General features: G+C 37.2%; 1 protein-coding gene across 2 annotated transcripts in view; it reads right to left on the reverse strand.

The window, feature by feature from the left end:
- Positions 1-514: 514 nt before the first annotated feature.
- Ppat-Dpck (Bifunctional Phosphopantetheine adenylyltransferase - Dephospho-CoA kinase) overlaps positions 515-23564 on the reverse strand; it is a 329132-nt gene continuing 306082 nt past the window's right edge. For both annotated transcript variants that reach the window (XR_010859349.2, XM_067141882.2), the window contains one exon: positions 515-776. The gene's annotated coding sequence lies outside the window, so the exon portion shown is untranslated. The remainder of the gene's footprint in view (positions 777-23564) is intronic.

Raw genomic sequence — 23564 nt, forward strand, 5'->3', positions numbered from 1 at the left:
GGGAGGTGGCATTTTTGGGGCTAGGCAGCTGTATCCTCTGTCTCCCCCCATCCATAGACGACCGACACATCAGACCTGAAGTGAGTGGCAATTCTGCAGAACGTCAAGCCACCTTCTTGGGGTCCCACTATATGGCCACACTCAAAGTCACGTAATTTTTCAACTAGTGCTCGATGTCATCTTCCAGGCATTGCAGACATACTCTGTAATACACGCACAATGTAAATGCACAACCAACTGCATAAGTTGTGTTATCCGACAAGCTGCGGTAGGACATTAATGGCAGCAGACCGGTACACACGTGTGGTGCCCTTCCCATATGATCAGAGCATCATCTACACATGAACAGTTTGTGTTTTAAAACCTATCCAGTTTGGATGATTTACACTAGTGTATAACCAAATGTCCAAAATGGTTCTGAAGTATTATAAAGATGGTAAACTTGAGCAGGTACACAATACAGAAATCCAGTAATAATTTGCATGATTAATAAGAAATGGGAAAAGAAAGCAAGGATTGTTTATTCTTTTATTAATTCCCAATTTACAAAATAATGAAGGTCTGTTATATTCTTATGAAGAATAGGATGTGAATGAAGTGAGCAACAACACATCTCTTGGATTCTGATCCCATTCACTGAGAGTAAATCTCTGGTTGGAATAGTGAATACTATTGCTGCTATTGCCACTGATGCTGCTGCTGGTACTGTTGCTGTTACCACCACTGCCTTTGTCACCAATGCAACTCCTTTTCCCGATAACCAGACTGCTGATAACCTGAAAGAACGAATACGTGATTATGAAAGCTATATTATATTCCAGGTCACGAAAAGGATCTATTCTTACTAATCACCAAACAAGCCCTTGGAACAGTTCTACGTGACTGTTAATATTGTGATCATAGTCGTGGGACCTCCAGCTTTACACTGAATCTGAATTAGAGGGATATAACTTTTCATATAAAAATCCCATATGCAGTGGCCAGGATTTCAACCATAACAGCCTTGGTGAGAAGACATTGACAATGTCGTTCAGCTATCATATCCCATTTATTGATCAGCAAATTTCTTTTTGTATATGGGCTGCCTGAAAACACTGTAAATACTTACAATTTTTAAACAATAATGATCTTACAATTAAAGTTAATTTTGTACTAATTTTCCAGAAATATATATATTACAAGTTCTGAAAGCAACATACTGCAGCTGCAGCAATATTTTCTCTGCATTAACAAAGATTGTCTCAGACTTCGTTATTTCCTTCAGGTCGGAAGTTATAACAACATTTTCCACAAATTTACCAGATAGGCTGACATTGTTCTCCTCACCTCAATCACTATGCCCTCTATCTCTATTTCTCATCATTCAGAACTGTCAGGGATGCTGGACATTAGGAGAGGTTTGCAACAAACATGGGAGTCATGGCAAGTGGCTGCTGGTGATGTACTTTGCCCTGGGTCTGTGTGCTGTTTCCACAGATGTCTATACAGAACAGATACTAATAAATTGAAGTTCTTATGTTCAATTCAATTTTGTCCTGCACGAGTTCATTTACATGCTGGTAAATCAATTGACATGGGGCTGACTTATCTGAGCATTTTTAAATACCACCGCACTGAGCCAGGATCAAAACTGCCAACCTGAGCCAGTCAGCCTGACAGAAAATGGTTTTACACTGTGAGAATACAGAGAATAAACATCCTTACTGTAGACATGATATTGTATAGGCTTTTGGGCTTGTGCCGTGTCAAAAAAATAAGGTGAAATTCTTAACATTTCGCAGAAAACTGTGCTCTGCGTCCTCAGAAGAATTCTCGACTGTCCACGAGAAAGGCTTCTTAAACAATGACACTTTTGAATTTGGAACGTTATAACAGAAGTAGAAGTGGAAATGGTACATTCAATCACCACTAGATGGCCCCTAGGACCTGACAAATCAGCAATAGCTGAGCACACTCTATCGTCGGGTCATGATGTCATGTTCCAAGATGCTTGAGCTCTTACCCACACTAGATACAACAGATCCAGGATTATACAGGAAGCTGTGGAAATACGTAGTAATCCTAACAATTTCAACAGGGACACCGGCTATCAATTAAGTAATACCTGGTTGCCAGCCATTAAGAATTTACGTAGGTAGTTTCCTTCCCTGCCCCATCACTACTGTTATTTCGTCTCGGTGTTTTCCAAATTCGCATGTTCCTCGTCGCCAAATGTTTCATTCCAGGCTTACATCTATGTCTTACACCTGTCATATGTTATGCAAACACATTATGTGAACCGCTTAGTCTGATTGTGATGGTTCGGTAAAGCTTCCGCTTCGAACACTAGCGTTGTGCCACGTCCTAGGGGCCATCTGGTGGGGAATGAATGTACCATTTCTACTTCTACTTCTATTATAACATTCAAAATTCAAAAGTGTCATTGTTTAAGAAGCCTTTCTCGTGGACAGTCAAGAATTCTTCCGAGGACGCAGAGCACAGTTTTCTGCGAAATGTTAAGAATTTCAACTTATTTTCTTGACATGGCACAAGCCCAAAAGCCTATACAATATCACGTCTAAGTACAGGCCGTGAAAGCATTAATGGCAACATCCTTACTGTATAAATGAGTTTCTCCTCAAAGTAATTACAAGGGGAGAGGGGAGAACTAGTATATAAAGATACCTGTTTAACAACTGAAATTATGTTAATCATATATCAATAACAAGCAGAAAAAGCAATTGCTCAAATGGTTCCACCTATTCAATACATTTATTATGTAAGAATGACACTAATTGTGGGACTAGTTTCGGTCTCTAGAGACCATCCTCAGCCAAAAATATAAATAGACAAGTCATAAAACCATTACTAGAATTAGTGCATACACACTGAATTTTACAATATTAAAATGCGCCACCAAAGATTAACATATAGAGAATATTGTTTGTTTAGAAACATTTTTTAAAAATCACTCCTGTACTAACAGTGTACACACAACATATGCAAGTCTTAATGCATGATCATGTTGGTTGATAGAGCGAGATGTTCTTCTCAGCGAATGTTGAAGTTATGCTTCTGGAGGTTATTCATTTAATAATTAACAATATTGGAGTGTATTGTCAGAGATTAACTTATATAAGAATATTGAGATGAAACCTATTTAAAAATTGACACTCGTAAACACATGCTACAGGTTCACATAAAAAAATTTGAATCTTGAAACATATTCATGTTATTCAAATAGAGTAAAAAGTTCATCTCATTTCTATCAGAATATTAAAACTGTGCTTCTTGGAGATTTCAATTATAAGATTAAAAGATTGAAAAGTAAGTTACGTTAAATCAAATAGAACAGAACCATGTATCATTCCAATGGGAACTTCCTTGTGGAGGTACTGTGTCAAGTAATATTTTGCCTTTGAAAATGGATCACGGTTTTAGGTTATGTCTGAAAAAAGAGAGCGTAGAATTAGAAAGATGTAAAAAGAAAAACAAGGAAATAAAGTGAAAAGTATATGACACACATCCCTGTTTGTGGAGCTACACGTACGCAGCCAGTGCTGATTTAAGAAACACAATGACATACAAGAGTGGAATATAGCAAGAGACAAGAAAATGGGGAAGAAGGGATGGGGGGAGGAGAGGAAAGGGGAAGGCAGAGGGATAGGAAAGGTGTGGTTATCTATGGCGGAGATGAAGCATGTGGGATAGAGGGGAATTGCTGGAAGGGAGATTTGAAAGCATTATGTAGGAGAAGGTTCCGACTACCTGATTCCTTTTTATTGAGAATTGGAATTATAAGACTGAATAAAATGTTGGGTTATTCTGATGTGTCATTAAGATTTGAATCAGGATTTAAATATTGGTCTAGGTGAATGAAACAATTTTCCGTAAATTTGAGCAGGGAGCCCTTACTGATAATTTTAAGAATTTTCATGTCCTGATCAATGGCAGTAAATTTATGATTGAAATCCATCATGTGTTGCCCCATGGCTGAAAACCTATTGTATCTGAGAGCGTTGACATGTTCTAAATATCTAATGCTAAAGCTTCTGCCAGTCTGGCCGACATATGTGGATTCATAGTTGTTACATTTGAGCATATTGCACCCTTTAGTCGGTAGAGCTGCGGTAAATTCTCTTCATTCTTGCCTTGGCTGCTGTAAAAAAAGTATACTTACCGCATTTTTGAGATTCGATCTCATTGGTGATCAGTCCTTTGTCGCCCACAGGGTGATGTTGAGGGATTGCCTAACTAAAGGTTACCTAATAACTACTAACTAAATAAATCTCATGACTCAGATTGATTTTGAAATATAATAAATATTTATTAATAAAAGTAAATAAAATCATTATCGTTGACTGATAAGAAAATGAATCAAAATTATAAATTATTGAATTGTAAATATATCAAAATTAATATAATGCAAACTTACAAACTCATATAAATATTATTGACTGATAAAAACATTAATTAATTAATTAATTAAAATTAAAATAGGATGAATTTTACTATTAAATTTATACATTAATTGTGAACATATTCCTTCATCCAATACTGAAATAAGTTGTAAATATTCAGATTACTATTGATCTATAGTTAAATACCCTGGTTTAATAAACACCAGTTAAGTTACGTGCTTCATACTGAAAATCAACAATTGTTGATTTTTTTTTCTAGGGGCTTTACGTCGCACTGACACAGGTAGGTCTTATGGCGACGATGGGATAGGAAAGGCCTAGGAGTTGGAAGGAAGCGGCCGTGGCCTTAATTAAGGTACAGCCCCAGCATTTGCCTGGTGTGAAAATGGGAAACCACGGAAATCCATTTTCAGGGCTGCCGATAGTGGGATTCGAACCTACTATCTCCCGGATGCAAGCTCACAGCTGCGTGCCTCTACGCGCACGGCCAACTCGCCCGGTAATTGTTGAATAATAATGAATGTTAACGTTATACCAAATTATTACCAACTTTTTAACACTAAGAACATTCCAATTACATTTCAGGAGTATTTTCTCCATAATCTTTGCAAATTGTTAAACATGTTGAACTTTCATTATAAATAATAAAGATAAATATACAATTTTAAATTAAATCACTGTGTAATCAATCAATCAATCAATCAATCAATCAATCAATCAATCAATCAATCAATACTGATCTGCATTTAGGGCAGTCGCCCAGGTGGCAGATTCCCTATCTGATGCTTTCCTAGCCTTTTCCGAAATGATTTCAAAGAAATTGGAAATTTATTGAACATCTCCCTTGGTAAGTTATTCCAATCCCTAACTCCCCTTCCTATAAATGAATATTTGCCCCAGTTTGTCCTCTTGAATTCCAACTTTATCTTCATATTGTGATCTTTCCTACTTTTATAGACGCCATACAAACCTATTCGTCTACTAATGTCATTCCACGCCATCTCTCCGCTGACAGCTCGGAACATACCACTTAATGATATAGATGTTGATTCCCATAGGGAATCTGAAATATTTGTCCTGAATGAGCAAATTTATAATACCAATATAAATGGTCCGTTATTGGACATTATAAATTTTCCAGCTAGCTCATTCTTGGTTGCCAGCGTTTCGCCCTCATGTGCTAGGGTGGGCTCATCAGTTGGTACCTAGCACACTTACCAATACGCTGGCTAGTGCATACCGTGGAGGCCACTACGTAGGCTAACTGGAGCCACCGGCAGTGCCAATGCACTAAGAGACTTTGTCTCATCACTAAAAATTGATGCCTGCTTGGCCATCAGATGATATAGATGTTGATTCCCATAGGGAATCTGAAATATTTGTCCTGAATGAGCAAATTTATAATACCAATATAAATGGTCCGTTATTGGACATTATAAATTTTCCAGCTAGCTCATGAGGGCGAAACGCTGGCAACCAAGAATGAGCTAGCTGGAAAATTTATAATGTCCAATAACGGACCATTTATATTGGTATTATAAATTTGCTCATTCAGGACAAATATTTCAGATTCCCTATGGGAATCAACATCTATATCATCTGATGACCAAGCAGGCATCAATTTTTAGTGATGAGACAAAGTCTCTTAGTGCATTGGCACTGCCGGTGGCTCCAGTTAGCCTACGTAGTGGCCTCCACGGTATGCACTAGCCAGCGTATTGGTAAGTGTGCTAGGTACCAACTGATGAGCCCACCCTAGCACATGAGGGCGAAACGCTGGCAACCAAGAATGAGCTAGCTGGAAAATTTATAATGTCCAATAACAGACCATTTATATTGGTATTATAAATTTGCTCATTCAGGACAAATATTTCAGATTCCCTATGGGAATCAACATCTATATCATCTGATGGCCAAGCAGGCATCAATTTTTAGTGATGAGACAAAGTCTCTTAGTGCATTGGCACTGCCGGTGGCTCCAGTTAGCCTACGTAGTGGCCTCCACGGTATGCACTAGCCAGCGTATTGGTAAGTGTGCTAGGTACCAACTGATGAGCCCACCCTAGCACATGAGGGCGAAACGCTGGCAACCAAGAATGAGCTAGCTGGAAAATTTATAATGTCCAATAACGGACCATTTATATTGGTATTATAAATTTGCTCATTCAGGACAAATATTTCAGATTCCCTATGGGAATCAACATCTATATCATCTGATGGCCAAGCAGGCATCAATTTTTAGTGATGAGACAAAGTCTCTTAGTGCATTGGCACTGCCGGTGGCTCCAGTTAGCCTACGTAGTGGCCTCCACGGTATGCACTAGCCAGCGTATTGGTAAGTGTGCTAGGTACCAACTGATGAGCCCACCCTAGCACATGAGGGCGAAACGCTGGCAACCAAGAATGAGCTAGCTGGAAAATTTATAATGTCCAATAACGGACCATTTATATTGGTATTACATACCACTTAGTCGAGCAGCTCTTCTTCTTTCTCTCAATTCTTCCCAACCCAAACATTGCAACATTTTTGTAACGCTACTCTTTTGTCGGAAATCACCCAGGACAAATCGAGCTGCTTTTCTTTGGATTCTTTCCAGTTCTTGAATCAGGTAATCCTAGTGAGGGTCCCATACACTGGAACCATACTCTAGTTGGGGTCTTACCAGAGACTTATATGCACTCTCCTTTACATCCTTACTACAACCCCTAAACATCCTCATAACCATGTGCAGAGATCAGTACCCTTTATTTACAATCCCATTTATGTGATTACCCCAGTGAAGATCTTTCCTTATATTAACACCTAGATACTTACAATGATCCCCAAAAGGAACTTTCACCCCATCAACGCAGTAATTAAAACTGAGAGGACTTTTATTTGTGAAACTCACAATCTGACTTTTAGCCCCGTTTATCAACATACCTTTGCCTGCTGTCCATCTCACAATATTTTCGAGGTCACGTTGCAGTTGCTCACAATCTTGTAACTTATTTATCACTCTATAGAGAATAACATCATCCGCAAAAAGCCTTACCTCCGATTCCACTCCTTTACTCATATCATTTATATATATAAGAAAACATAAAGGTCCGATAACACTGCCCTGTGGAACTCCCCTCTCAGCTATTACAGGGTCAGACAAAGCTTCACCTACTCTAACTCTCTGAGATCTATTTTCTAGAAATATAGCAACCCATTCAGTCACTCTTTTGTCTAGTCCAATTGCACTCATTTTTGCCAGTAGTCTCCCATGATCCACCCTATCAAATGCTTTGGACATGTCAATCGCGATACAGTCCATTTGACCTCCAGAATCCAAGATATCTGCTATATCTTGCTGGAATCCTACAAGTTGAGCTTCAGTGGAATAACCTTTCCTAAAACCGAATTGCCTTCTATCGAACCAGTTATTAATTTCACAAACATGTCTAATATAATCAGAAAGAATGCCTTCCCAAAGCTTACATACAATGCATGTCAAACTTACTGGCCTGTAATTTTCAGCTTTATGTCTATCACCCTTTCCTTTATACACAGGGGCTACTATAGCAACTCTCCATTCATCTGGTATAGCTCCTTCGGCCAAACAATAATCAAATAAGTACTTCAGATATGGTACTATATCCCAACCCATTGTCTTTAGTATATCCCCAGAAATCTGATCAATTCCAGCCGCTTTTCTAGTTTTCAACTTTTGTATCTTATTGTAAATGTCATTGTTATCATACGTAAATTTTATTACTTCTTTGGCCTCGTGGCATCGTTTGAATAAAGGTTTCTGAAATTATTATTGATAAACCTGGACATTACTGAACTTTTATTTAAATATAATTCTAATTGTTTTCACAACACTGTGGAATCTGTAAACTTTCATTAGAATAATCTAAAAAAATTTTACTTCACAATTTTTACTTTACTAATTTTAATCATCAATATCAACATATAATTGTTAATAAAATATAATTGACCAAATTATTAGTTCAGTAATTCCTACAATTTTGTTGTGGCTTGTTATGTGAGAAGAATTGTTAAATCTAACACGTTGTTTACCTACTGTTACGCGAGCTATCATTTGGCTCTGTGTCCAATAATTGCAAATCTCTGAGTGCAGACGTTTTGCTACCATGACCATCACCGTTCTTCATGATTTCCTTGATATTTTGCAGTCTTATATAAACATAGAATAATCAAGAATAAATTAACGAAAATCAACTTGCAATAAATAAAAGAAACATTTGGTAATACTGACTTAAATTAAATAAAAATCACAAGAAAATTTACTGCAACACGATCTTCGAATGTCAATTGGGATTACGGACTACATTAATAAGTCATTATCATGATCATTTACTATGGCTTGCATATAACTACCTCACTTAAAAATGGTGTGCCATGTGGCCTTATAATTTTCCATTGTGATACTCGCGTATATTGATGCACCTCTACTACATTAGGAGATTTGTCCTCCTGCTCACTTTCATTATATACTCGGCTCAATATTGCCGGCATTTATCTTCACAGCTCTAACGACTTGAATATTATTACATTATATCAGCTCTAACGGCTTGAATATTATCCTTTCAGCTCCACGGCTGGCATATATAATTAACCTCTCATTATCATTTAGAAAGTTATCAACAGTGCTTATCCAATTATCACATACATGATTCTCTCCCTCCATCTAAGCATTATGACACAACATCCTCTTTCTTGGGTTCAATTTCCCAGCTACTTAAATATTTCAGTTAACATTTCCCAATTGAATGCTTTACATCGTAATCCAATAATATTTGAATAATTCCACTCAAGATCAACTATTGGCCGTTGACAATGTAATTAATCTTCACCTGTCCATAGATTAGTATTCAGGTGAAATATATATATATACTAATCGACAAAAAAATATCTAAAATAACCATGACATAAAAGGAAATTTTGATATTAATTAAAATCATATCATTAAAACTGCAAATCGTACTTTCCTAACGTGCAATCTTGCAAAAAGCATTGTAACGGCCTCTAATTTCGTTTAAATGTAGGCCTAAGCATTTAAAAAAATTAGTACAATTGATGATAATAATAACAATAATAATAATAATAATAATAATAATAATAATAATAATAATAATAATAATAAAATAAATGAAACTGACACCACCATGCGTGAATAAATCATCTTATTAAAATATCCTCTGTGCTATGCCCTAAATTAAATTGCAATAACTAAACATCTAATTTATAACTCGCACAACTAATTTAATTATATGGTAGACTACGTCTTAGATTTATCATAATAATTTGTTTACTCACACCATTGCAAAGAAGTATCGCCCTGGCCGCGGGCGTCCGCCGTTGGTGAATTAGAACATTTTAACAAGGGAATTACACATCATCATAATATCGGCGTATCCATCCATGATGATAATTGCACTTCTGACACGCGCACAAATTCTTGATGCCTTATTGATAACACACTGTATAACCTTATCAAACACTTTGAATCTAAATTATAAGTACACATTCTTTTTCTTATCACAAATCGCAAGTGTAGCACACGGGTTTGAAATATCCTGCGTGTCGAATACGTGTACACGGAACTGCCACTTCTGTGGAGAAAGTATTTCCCTGGATACCTGCTCCTGCCAAAGCACCGTTAATCCTATTACAAAATATTTCTGGACTCTCTCGTAGTGGTGGCCTGCCTGTAGTATAACTGTTTATTTACTATCTGGTTGACTAACTGCCTGCTCTCAATTACTGAAAGTAAAAGTATTTCCTTAACAATTGGATTGCTGCCTGGTCTTCATTAACGAAAGTTCCCTCTGTCATGAATGCTGTAGTTAAATATGACAAAGTGGTGTACACTGAAAATACTATTTATGTCACTCTTGTCATATCACAAATTTATATAAAAGTTCCTCGACATGTTTATATATCTAATGTGTATGATAATGTCATTAAATAAATACAGAGACTTATTGGAAGCTTTGCATACTGAGCAAGTGTCTTACAATGTTCCCTTAATATAATACTGGAATAAGAGCGTTCGCACTACATGTCTTCTCTTCACAACTTTCAAAGAACAAGTGTCTTCATTCCTTGGCGTTTACTTGCAACTCTGGGTATCTGTGCGGAGTAATATTTTCTGACTGATTCACAGATTTTTATGACTCTAGGAGCGTCTTCTAAGTCGTGCACCCCAACAGTTATTTCATTTATATCTCCACTCACACATAAAATTTCAGCAATTCAGTTAATATATTGTGATCGCTGAATTTATCACAGACTTTCGAGTAATTGCGATGGCTTCGGTAGGAATATTTTGCCTGTCGTATTTTTGGGCAAACTTAAGCAATGGCGAGAATATTACCTCTCCCTCGTCTACTGACGCGTCCTCTCTTAATTAATTATTGTCCACACGTCAACTAAATTTTCATCATCCAATATTGACCATATATAAATTGAAGTATGACTGCACTTGAAACATCATTAACTACTGCTGATTACCGTAGAAAGACTGAATATTTGAGGGTGCTCCTTTTGAAATATTCAGAATAAAAGCTTGTGATTGGATGAGAGGTTTTCAGACATGAAAGTTGGGCTGATTCCATTACATTTTAGAGGGGTGTTCGGTGGATATTTCTGTCTTCTTTCAGCGTTCCTCTCCGTGGTTCTCACTCTTGCAAATAGTGGAAAAGTACTCGTCATTGACCTCAATTCTTCCTTGGCTTGGCGTCCTGGTGAAGTATTGTGTTTGGAGATAATGGTTTTATTACCGACAACAAACCGTGCATTATGAAGACTTGTGTGGCTTAAAGCTTCTTCTGGGAGGTCTTTGTTACTGCAGTACTATGAGAAAAACAATATTTCTACTGTGTGGAAATATTCCACCTATGCTATCCCTTCAAATTATCATATAATGAAATGAGGCTTAATTCCATGGGTACAATATACACGCCTGATTTGGAGAAATTATTGAACGTCCGCATTGCTATTGTTGGTTTTAAAGGCTATTTTTATGTTGTGTTTTTTAAAAATGTTGGAAATCTGGTAGACATGTTCATTATTAAAAGTAAAAGTGGAAATTGAGGTCTTTTTTTGTTTTTTCCCTAGTTAAGGTAGTTAAAGGTTGATTCTTCTTCTTCCTTCTCCTCCTCCTCCTCCTGATAAGTTTCTGCTTAAACAGGTCATTAATAATTAATAATAATACTTTCTATGAAATATTTGCTAAAACCACTGGTCTTAGCTATATTGCAGATGATGTTTAGTTCATGGGCAAGATATCTTTGAGATAATGAATATGGGGGTGCAAATAATTTTGGTGTATTGTATTGACAGTTTGCATGGGTTTTGTATAGATCCTGTAACTAAGGGAACTGGGATATCTTAGGATGGTTAAGTCTAAAAAATTGATTTTGTGTTCAGATTCTGAAATGAATCTAATATGTGGATCAAGATTATTCAAGTTTGTGAGAGTACTGGCAGCATCGGTCTCTCATCCGTTAAAACCAGAGTATCATCTACATATCTGGCCCAGAACTGGATATTATTAACCCTTTGCAGTCCAATTTTCTGTCACATGTTCCAACAGTCTGGTCCAAATTAAGTTTGCACATTTTTACCTAGTCAGATTATACTCAGAAATTTTATTGGTAATTATAGTTATACTATTATTACGAATCTTACCGTACATTCTATTGCATAGGAATTAGTTTCCATAATAATTTTCGTCGTCAGTGCAGGAGGAAGGAACAACATAATAAACTGAAGTGGAGTGATGCCGCTAGGCAGAACCTGCGGTCCTCTAGTTTTCTGACCTGATGAATAACTTAGTCTAGGTGGCTCACTATCATAAAATGCTACATTCCGGTAAACACTATTGCCGTTTGCATTCCCATTTGTATGTGTGGAAGTATATTCAGCATCACTTTTACTGATATAATAAACCCTGACCTGAGAAGCGTCATCATTGCCGTGTGCCGTATCCCCTCCTCCACCCCAGCCCATTACATTCACGTGTCTTCTTGCTTTTGTAGCAGTCACTGGAACTTCCTCATCTGAATCTTTGGAAACAGCATATGATGGTCCGGGATCACTCCGCACTTTTTTTTTTTACGCACAGGTCCAGTCGCTGAAGTTTCACTTGCAATGCTGGAGCTCACTACACCTTCATCTTCACTTGACAGTTCTCTAAACTCTTTGTCCAATTCAAATAACTAATCATCCGTCACTGCTGTCTAAATAAACGTGCATACGTATTTCTTCTTCATTCATATTTGTCGATTTTATATTGCAAATTCAACAGAGACAATTCGCTTTCACAGATAAACATGCCTAGTACAACACATGTGCAGCACTACTCAATGTACACACAGCTGACAGGCCGCGGGTAACCATGTTGACACAGCGCTACATCTCGCATTATATCCATGGAGATAACAGAATGGTTTCTTTTGTGCACAAAACCTTTTTTTTTTGCTATTTGTTTTTACGTTGCACCGACACAGATAGGTCTTATGGCGACGATGGGATAGGAAAGGCCTAGGAATTGGAAGGAAGCGGCCGTGGCCTTAGTTAAGGTACAGCCCCGGCATTTGCCTGGTGTGAAAATGGGAAACCACGGAAAACCATCTTCAGGGCTGCCGACATTGGGGCTCGAACCCACTATTTCCCGATTACTGGATACTGGCCGCACTTAAGCGACTGCAGCTATCGAGCTCGGTGCACAAAAAATTAGCTCTAGAAACTCCAGGGATATCGATCGACCACAATCAGGTCAAAGAATTTCAATAAATAACTTCTCATGTAGAACGAAACATAATGTTGAGGTGAGCTCGACGTTGGACCGGTTACAATAAGCCATGATGTCGAGGTCACCTTGATGTTGGACAGGAAAAGGTTAAGAATATTATTGGAAATTTTTGTGTACTCAAATTATCCAAGTAAATCTCTGCCAAAATTTCCGAGGCCGGCGAACCCATAGCCAGACCATTCTGTTGATATACAGTGTTATCAAAAATAGAACAATTATTGTTCAAACCAGTTTTAGAATACAGATAAATTCTAAGATTTTCACTTGAATTAAACCGCTATGTTTTTTCAAATTCTTCTGGATAACAGGACAAACTTTGGGTATCGAAATACAAGTATATATATATCGACGATGTCAAAATAATGAACTGGAGTAATTGGCTTGGATTTCAACATGACTGATTTTTTCAACTAATTCTCTGGTGTTCTTAATAGATTTATTAGATAAAAATAATAATGTCTTTTTAAAAACTTCTGAATGAATTGTGATGTTTTGTATAATGGGTTGGGTCTGTAGCTGTAGCTAACTATTGGTCAAACGGGGATGCCAGCCTTGTGAATTTCGGGAAGGGATTTAGCAGTAGGTAGGCCGGGGTTCATGCTGATGAGAATGCTTCATTCCTGATCCGTTAACAAACAATAGGTGATTTTGAGAACTTGTTTAAGTTGCCATTGGATTTTTAATGTAGGATCCTTCTTGATTATAGCAAAGGAGCTGCCTGAAAATAAATGTTTAGTTTGCTCTATATATTCAGCTTTTTCCAAAATAACGGTGGAATTACCCTTATCTGCTTTTGTAATGATGAGGTAAAAATCAGTGATTTTCTTTTTAAGTTCATAAATTTGCTTGTTTGTGGGAATCTTGTCCTTGTTAATATTATTATTATTAATACTGCTGGATGGTTTAGAAGACCTGTCAGTATGCATTAGTTTGATAATGTCTAATTTTTATTCAGCTTCATGTCTTACTTCATCTTGCCTGTCTAAAGGGGGTTTGTTAATGGCCAATTCTGTTTCAACCCCATTCCTCTCCTCCTCCCTCCCTCCTTTCTACCTCATTTCATTGCCTCTTGCTATTTTCCACTCTAGTACGTCATTGTGTTTCTTTAATTGGCACCAGCTATGTATGTGTAGCTCCACAAACAGGGGTGAGTCTCATAACAAAATTTCACTTTATTCCCCCTTTTCTTTTTTTTTTATTCTTTCATCTTTCTAATTCTATGCTCTCATTTTTCAGACATAACCTAAAATTGTGATTAATTTTGGAAGGCAAAATATCACTTGACACAGTATCTCCACAAGAATGTTCCCATTGGACTTCTACAGGGTTCTATTCTATTTGTTTAAATGTAACTTACTTTTCTATTTTTTAAGATGAACCATCCATGTGCCGTTATTTTAATCTTATAATTGAAAACTCCAAGAAGCACAATTTTTAATATTTTGATAGAAACGAGACAAATTTTTTACTCCATTAGAACAACATTAATATGTTTCAAGATCCAACATTTGTTATGTGAACCTGTACCATATGTTTATGAGTGTCAATTTTTAAGTAGGTTACACCGCAATATTCTAATATAAGTTAATCTCTGACAATACACTCCAATATTGTTAATTGTTAAACGAATAACTTCAAGAAGCATAACTTCAACATTCGCTGAAATGATCTTCTTGCTCTATTGACCAACATGAACATGCATTAAGACTTATATATGTTATGTGAAATTACACTGTAAGTACAGGAGTGTTTAAAAAAAATGTTTCTAAACAAACAATATTCTCTATATGTTTATCTTTGGTGACGCATTTTAATATTGTTAAATTCAGTGTGTATGCACCAATGGTTTTATGACTTGTCTATTTATATTTTTGGTTGAGGATGGTCTATAGAGGCCGAAACTAGTCCCAAACTGAATTAATGTACTTCTTACATAATAAATGTATTGAATAGGCAGAACCATTTGAGCAATTGCTTTGTCTACTTGCAACTGCTTTTCAATACGGACCCACATGAAATTCATTGCATACGATACATCAACAATATAAAATTTTATTTAACTTACTATTACAAGAAGCAGTTGTAATCCAACCGGTGAGGTGGAAGTACGTGAAGGGCTGATAGTAAGAGTACTGGACTTAGAAGAAAGGGTTGAGAGACTTGAATGAAGGATCTATCATCAGTCATGGAGGATATGAGGGGAAATATAGAAATATATTACCGTATAATCCCGAATACCACCCGCCACTGAATAAGACCCACACCCTAAATTTAAGACGGCAAAATACGGAAAATAAAAATTAAAAATTAAATAACTTGCATACCTATTTAATTTTCTTCAAATATACCACAAATATAAATTCAAACAGCTTACAATTAATAAAAACATCACAAAAATCGTAAATAAAACAGATGATTCACAATTCACTGCAGTCATCTGAAGTTTCACCACAGGAATTTTCGTCACTGGCATCTTTCCACAAATAGTCATGAGTTTCCCTTTTTCAAATGGGGTCACTCTAGAAACGAGAGCTCCACATTGATACTATAAGCAAGGCACTCACTAGACTTGAGAAGCCCTTGCTCAGAATCGCCGAATAGTTCCGATCACTGCAAATACTACCGCTGAAGATTTTGCCATGAATTTGTGAAGCTAGTTGACTGCTAATGGGCCGCAACTTATGCTGGCATTAATCTAGAAAACTCTCGTATTTATTCATCCAAATATTTCTAGCAGCCTACTTAATTATGAGCAGAATCTGAGACATCTGACCAGGCTCAGTTGGCTACTGTTTAACTCACAAATTCACAAATGCACTCCTGGATCATAGCACTTATGATTGCGATGGACAAAGCTTTGCCCTCTAGTAGTTAGTGCAAGACTGTCATGGCGTAACTTCATCTTTTGTTAGCTATCGCGAGACTGTCCTCAGTCAGCCAGTGGCCTTCCTTTTTATTGTTAGCTGACCTGTACATGGGGTAAGGGAGCTTTTCGCGCTTCATTAAGGCCATCGGCTATGTTAATAACTAGAGTTCAAGGCATTTAAAGGGTGCATGCTATAGATTTTTACATGCGCTAACTGCAATCGCAGATCAAACGTCTGTTTCTATGTAATCACCAAGGAGAATGATAAAAGAATGTACAGTATCGAATGTAAAGGTGCACAGAGTTTTGGAAAATGTGAAGAACTACAAGGGGAATCAAATATGCATTAGGAAAGAGATGGATTTGGAAGAGATGGCAGACATGAGAACGCGACACTTTCACTTAGGCAGAGCACATAGTCTAGTTGTCACAGCCTTTATTTGTGGTAATAGACTAATGGCGGTACGAGATTTGTGGAGAAAATCTTGGTCCGCAAAACAGCTAAAGGATATGGAAGAGCATTCTAATGTATCAGCAGTGAGTGGCAAGTTCAATTCAAGAATAAGGAAACCATCAGGTGACAAAGGAGTAGAAACAGCTCAGCAACCACTGTCCCCATTTTTCCCATCAAGGTAATTTGCCCCAGACTAGTCAGCCGATCCCAGGCATGCTCAGTCCGAAATATGACAAAATTAATGACCTAAAAATACATACACCCTGAATCTTGATGGGGAACATATAACTAAATACAGACACGGTGAGGTCAATCAAAACTACAATAAAGCAAGGCGAAGCATGACGTCAGTTTTGGAGGAAAATCTGTTTATTAAAAATAAACAAGATAAATATTTTTAAAAAATAGCAAAGTATCAAATAATCAGATTTACACGACACAGATTTTTTTTTTTTTTCCGCAGGATAAAGTCCATCTTGAGAATTAGAATATATAACAAATTTACAGTGTATGCCAACACACACACTGAACATATCAAATCATAATTTGAAGTTTCATTAATTTTAACACACGGGCTTGCGTGCGCGCACCACGCTCCTGGCTTTTACTTTTTTGTTAACACTTTTAACTGTAGATGAGTACGTTCCCCATTTCTGCACACTTGACATTGCAGTGGGGTCCCTAACCTAACTGTACAATATATAACACGCTGAGTGGTGAAACATCCTACGCACAAAATATACCTCTCGAGCCATGAACAATCTCATGAGCATAACAAACAATGTGGATAGGAGCCACACAAACAAAAACATGTAAATGGCAATATATATGCATTCCAAGAAACAAAAACATAATGTCATATTTTCCAGGGCTCACTAAGAAAAGCATGCGGCATTCACGCAACACGCATCCACTTAAAGCCTCAATGGAAATAAAGGAAACATAATTACACGTTAAGCAACACTTCCTATACAACACAGGTTCCTGAAAAATAATTATCTGACACAAAATTAAAATTAAAAAAAGGCAGAGTAGGCTTTACCTTACAACACCTATTTCAACGTTGTAATCTGGAAGAGATGACATGACACAAAATATTCCTCAGCGCGGTTATATCGTAAAAGAAAATCTGGAACAAACGTCGCAATATAAAACTCTCGTCAACTGCCACAACCGTAGAGACATGGACAGAAGCAATAAAATCATGAAGTATAGGCCGTTCAAATAAAACTCTCCTCGGTAGGCAAACATATCACCCTCGCCAACACACGGTGGAATGACTCAAAGTGGAGATCGATGTCTCCCAAAATAAAGCAGCAATACCAAAACCACAGGGTCCAACCCTTTACACACGCTGCTCAACAGTCTACCCGAGGTAAGTCACACAATCAAGAAAATGCAGGCCTTTCAGATGAGGAACGCGTCCTCTTATTCAAAATCACACAAATAATATCTCATGTCCTAAAGTTGCGTAAAACTTAAGAAATATGAAGGACGTCGTCTAACATTCACTCGTATGAAAAGAAACAAGACCGCGCTGGTCACAAATAAAGCACTCGCGCACAAAGTAAACATGAATAAAGTAGCCAACTCTGTAATAAATATGATAAACTGAACTAAGAAATTGCCACATTGACAATCGATCATGTCTGAACCTTGGAAAGGTACTGAAATACCTCAATCCTACATCGCGAGAAACTAGCACGGAAAATAATAATAATAAATTTTACAGAAATTTTATTCCAATATTCGGAACTCGAAATACGAAACAGCGTTCGTGGAACTCGTGAATCAATTAATTTACTTACAGCCTAGATATACAAAATAGTCGTGAAGATGACGCTAACAACTTCACGGATCCACACTCCACCGTCACCGTCTTACACACTCTCATTCACACATCATGCAATAAATCCCAGAAAACGTGACGGCATGTTTCCATACACTTTGAGCTCCCATTAATAATACTTTAATCTAGTCCTTCCTGACTTGAATCCTTATTTACATTTACAATTAAGCCCAGAGACGTACACTGCGTCTCAAATATCGAAACAAAACAAATCAAAAAAATATATAAGGCAAAAAAAAAAAAAAAAAAAGACTGACTCGTAAAAGAAATGATGCTAACCACTCAGCTAAATAAATCAGAATAAAATGTAAGAAAGCAAGCTGCAACCTCATGCAAATGGTCCACATTTATGTTACAATTATATTTACAATAACAAGCTTCCTATCATTTACTTTAAATGGGACGTAGTCCTTCCAAACAAAGCTACATCTACAGAAATTAAGTATCAAACTAACCTATCCCCTTTTGCAACATTAAACACGTTCACACTCACATAATTACATTAAAACACTGTACTCATCTGTTATGTTGACTTAGGGCCGCTCGTCCTCGGGAGACAGCCGACCCCATCTTGCTTTTAGCCCGCCATATCGATGATAATGCTGCCTTCAGAAAAGACTTGGATCAGTCCTTTTGTCTCTTTCAAGGGGTAGAAAGGTGATGCTGTATTTTCCGTTGCTGCTTCTGCTTCAGGATGTCGTCTAAAGCATCCCCTCGTTCACAATGTAGAAACTAGGTCAAGATCAACCGGCCGGTTAAAAGAATACTACAGCCGGGGTAAATTCCACTGACCGTGAAACCAGTTCCCATTCAGTCGTGGAACAGCTTCTCTTATCTACTCCCGTAACTAGGTCAAATATTTCCCATCTTATAAAAAGCTGGACTGGAAATTGTAAAGTTTATGCCCTCTGAAAACTATTTACACAGGCAAGCTACTATGCATTTTGAAATGATTAAATGGAACTGTTCTCTCCCTTTGGTAATCATAAGTTACATGCCGTTCTCCCAGTATTAGAAAACTTGAGTATATCAAATGCAGACTGAGCGTCTTCCAACAAAATCTTATGAGTCCCCACACGACCACTCGCGTAAATAAAAAAACTTCTTCTTACAATGTTACCTGCAGAGAATCTCGCCGAATAATAGGGTAACTAACTGATGCGGTCATCGTTTTTATTAACTCGTCCTCGAAGACGCCGTCATATCCTCGATTGGGGCCATCTCTTCCCTAGACCAATGCCTCGCCATATCGACGGTGGCTTTATCGTTTCATTGGCTTGACGCATCACGTACCTGACGCTTACTTCAAACATTTCTTATAAGCGACCCTAGCCTCTCGCCCGGGCATCCGAAATGTTGTCCGTTGGAATTCTATTGTTCCCTTGTTCAGCTTTGTGTGCGTCATGTAGAAATTCCACCTTCCAAACTTAGCTGGTGAGCAAACAAATCCGAGCTCCAAGCTCCCTGCAGAAATTACGACATGTGCTGCTGAATGTAGATGTTTCCTGCCAGTTACTAGCACTTAATAAAAATGGAATATTAATAATAATAATACTTTATTAACGGTAATACCATTTTACATAACAGTAGAGAAGAATAAACCAAACACACTAAAAAGAAAGTTCAATAGAGTATAAGTAGAAAAATATGTACAGATATATCCACAGGTTATATTACAAGTAACCACAGGAAAGTAATAGTCAATTCTGGAGATTATGTAAGTGATTTCTAAATTCTGACAATGAGCAGTTAAATATATCAATATCCACTTTGTTTAGAGATCTTGACATTCGTTCAAATGGCCCATTGAATGTGTGGTTAGTTCTATGCCAATTTGTATTCTTGAACCTTGTGCGTCTGTCTGGTACATGTACGTTAATTTTTGCAAGGAGTTGTGGACAATTCACCAAGGAATGAAGCAATTTAAAAAAGAAGAGTGTATCCAATAATTCACGGCGTTGTGACAGGCTATGCAGATTTAAAGACTGTTGTAACGATGTACAATCAAAATTATCATATGAGAATCCTTCTCTAAATGAATATAAACAAAGAAATTTACGTTGTACTGAATCTAATCTATGGATAGAGGTCTGATGAGAAGGGTTCCAAACAGGTGTACAGTATTCTAGTATAGGGCGTACCATAGACACATACAGCAAAATATAGGTAGCTAAGTTTGAAAATTCTCTAGAATATCTAGTAATGCAACCCAATCTTTGAAATGCTTTCTTACAAATATTTTCAATATGTTCATTAAATATTAGGTTATAACTGAATAAAACACCAAGGTCAGTAACTTGTGAAACAGGAGTTAGAATGTTGTTATTACTAAATTTATACTGAAATGATATTTTCTTCTTGTTTTTAAAAAACAATATTATTTTACATTTCTCATGATTCAGTTTCAACCCATTTTGAATACAGTACTTTTCCAGATGATGTAAATCATCTTGAAGTTTTAAACAATCAAGTGGACAATTAATTTGTATAAAATTTTTTGCATCGTCGGCAAACAAAAGCAATTCAGAATTCTTAAGTATATTTTTAATGTCATTTATGTAGAGAGTAAAAAGTAAGAGCACAAGGCGAGACCCTTGAGGAACTCCACTGGTAACAATAATAGGCGCAGAAAAATGATTCCTTATTTTAACAATCTGCAGGCGATTTTTAAGATACGATTCAAACCATGAAAGGAGAGGCCCATTAATTCCGTAGCCTGTTAGTTTTTGCAGCAAGATATCGTGGTCGACAGTGTCAAAAGCTTTTGAGAAATCTGTATAAATGCAGTCCACTTGGGAGTGGTTCTCTATTGCATCCAAGAGGAACTGATAGAATAAAAGAAGAATGCTACAGGTTGACCATCCTGAAAAGAACCCATGTTGCTCATCAATGATGATGTTTCTAAAGAGAGGTGTGATTTTGTCAAGAATTATTGAGTCAAAATTTTTTGAATTATGAGAAGAAATTATAACTGGTTTATATTGTTTTATGTCAGTTTTATCACCATTTTTGAAAACTGGACTAACAAATCCTTTCTTCCATTCCACTGGAAAAACGCCTTGGTTTAATGATAAGTTGAACAGATAAAAGAGTGCTTCATATAAAATAAATGGGCAGTACTTGAGCAGGTAAGTTGAAACACCATCAGGTCCTACAGTCTTCTTTAATTCCAGAGATATCAGTTTGTTGTAAATTTCTGCCCTACTAATGTTTATAACTGATAGATTGACAGAGAAAGGATAATCATATGACATACTACTACTATTCTGATAAGAAGAATAAACAGATGAAAAGTGGTTGGCAAAAAGATTGACAATATTTTCTCCAGTATTTGCTGTAACTTCATTAAGATGCATGTTGAAGGAATATTATTACATGACCTTTTAGAACTTAGATATTGCCAGAATTTCTGAGGATTGGAAGTAATACTTCGTTCACAGTTGGAGACATACAATGTATAGCAAGATTTAGATTCAGACATGCATTCATTTCTTATTTTCGAGAAATGCTGATAATCACTATTGAGACCTGACATTTCGTATTGCTTGTGTGCTTTCTTCTTTTCAATAATCAGGGACTTCAATTTATGATTAAACCACTTTGAGAATTTGGGAGTCTTAAAATTCCGTATAGGGATGTAAAGTTCCATGCCATAAGGTAGTACTGAATAGAAGGTTTCTACTGCTTTATCAATTGATACATTTTGAAACATCACCTTCCAGCTGAACTGTGACAGATAATAATTTAGTCCATTATAGTCACCATTTAAAAAGTCAAAATAAAAACCATCAGCAGGCAACGAATTGTATAGCTCATTTATAGGTAAAGAAATCTCTAATGATGGGTGGTGTCTATCGAGGGGGACAATGCTTTCATTACTAGATTTTACTTCAATGAAACTGGAGTTACTGAAAACCAAAACAAGAAAGTGATTCAGAAAATTTGGGGATAGCATTAAACTGATTTAAACAGAGATAAGAAAAAGTGTCTATAACTAAACTGGACTGCATAATGTGGTTACCTACTGACATACGGCCAGAAGATGTTTCTTCATTTACTATCCAATTAAGATGTGGTAGATTGTAGTCACCAACAATGAGCAATAAATGGTTGTCAAGATTTGACATGATTTTTTCAACAGCACTGCAATGTTTGAAATATTTTTGGACAGGAGACTTGATGATGATGATGATGATGATGATGATGCTTGTTGTTTTAAGGGGCCTAACATCGAAGGTCATCGGCCCCTAATGGTACGAAATGAAAGAACAAAAATTGCAAAGGCATCTACTGACCAAAATAAAAATAAAATATGGCATGAAGAATGAATGGATGGACAGGAACCAAACAAAACACAAAACAAACAAACAAAAACCAGTGGATCGGACTCAATACAGATCGAAAATAACATTATTACCGACCAAGGAACCACTTATAAAGCACAATGATGCTTGGTGTCTAAAGGGGGTGCAAAATCCACGTCTAAGGCCCCACAGAATGGTACATGTCGCGAGTAAAATAGAACCATGGTATGTGTCATTTGGGGTATTAATCAGAAGTAGCGAAGACTCACGGTGTTCCACAAAAGATGGTACTACTCACAAGTATTACAATACGTACAAGTAACGCAGACCTCTTGTGTGTCTCACACAATGGCCCAACTCAGAGTCAACGCAAACCGAGAAGGTTCCCCACCTAGGTGTACTAAACACGGGCGCCGGTATTCCCGTGGTGTTCCTCACATAGTGGGTACTAATCACAGGCAACGCAGACCCACGGTGCTGCTCATATAGTGGTACAACTCAGAGGCTACGCCCAGACCTGCGGTGTTGCACACATGGGTACGACGCACGGGTACTGGAATCCACCAGGCCAGGCTTTAACTGCTACTAATCACAAACCTATTTCGTACCGAATTTAGTGGTACTACTCGCAAGTACAGGCAACCTATGGTGTTCCCCGCGTGATGGTACGATTCAAAATTAGTTTCATGGTTCTAATTCAGTCAGCCCTTGGTCGCCCCTTTTAGTCGCCTCTTACGACAGGCAGGGGATACCGCGGGTGTATTCTACATGTGCGTCCCCCACCCGCAGGGGGTAGTGTGTTTTGTCCGCGAGAGGTATTTTATTTCCCTCAAGTCCGCCGGCAAGCCGGTTAGGACCCCCCTATCCGCCACCTGGGA

This window comes from Anabrus simplex, chromosome 2, assembly GCF_040414725.1.
Source record: "Anabrus simplex isolate iqAnaSimp1 chromosome 2, ASM4041472v1, whole genome shotgun sequence".
Classification (NCBI taxonomy): Eukaryota; Metazoa; Arthropoda; class Insecta; order Orthoptera; family Tettigoniidae; genus Anabrus; species Anabrus simplex.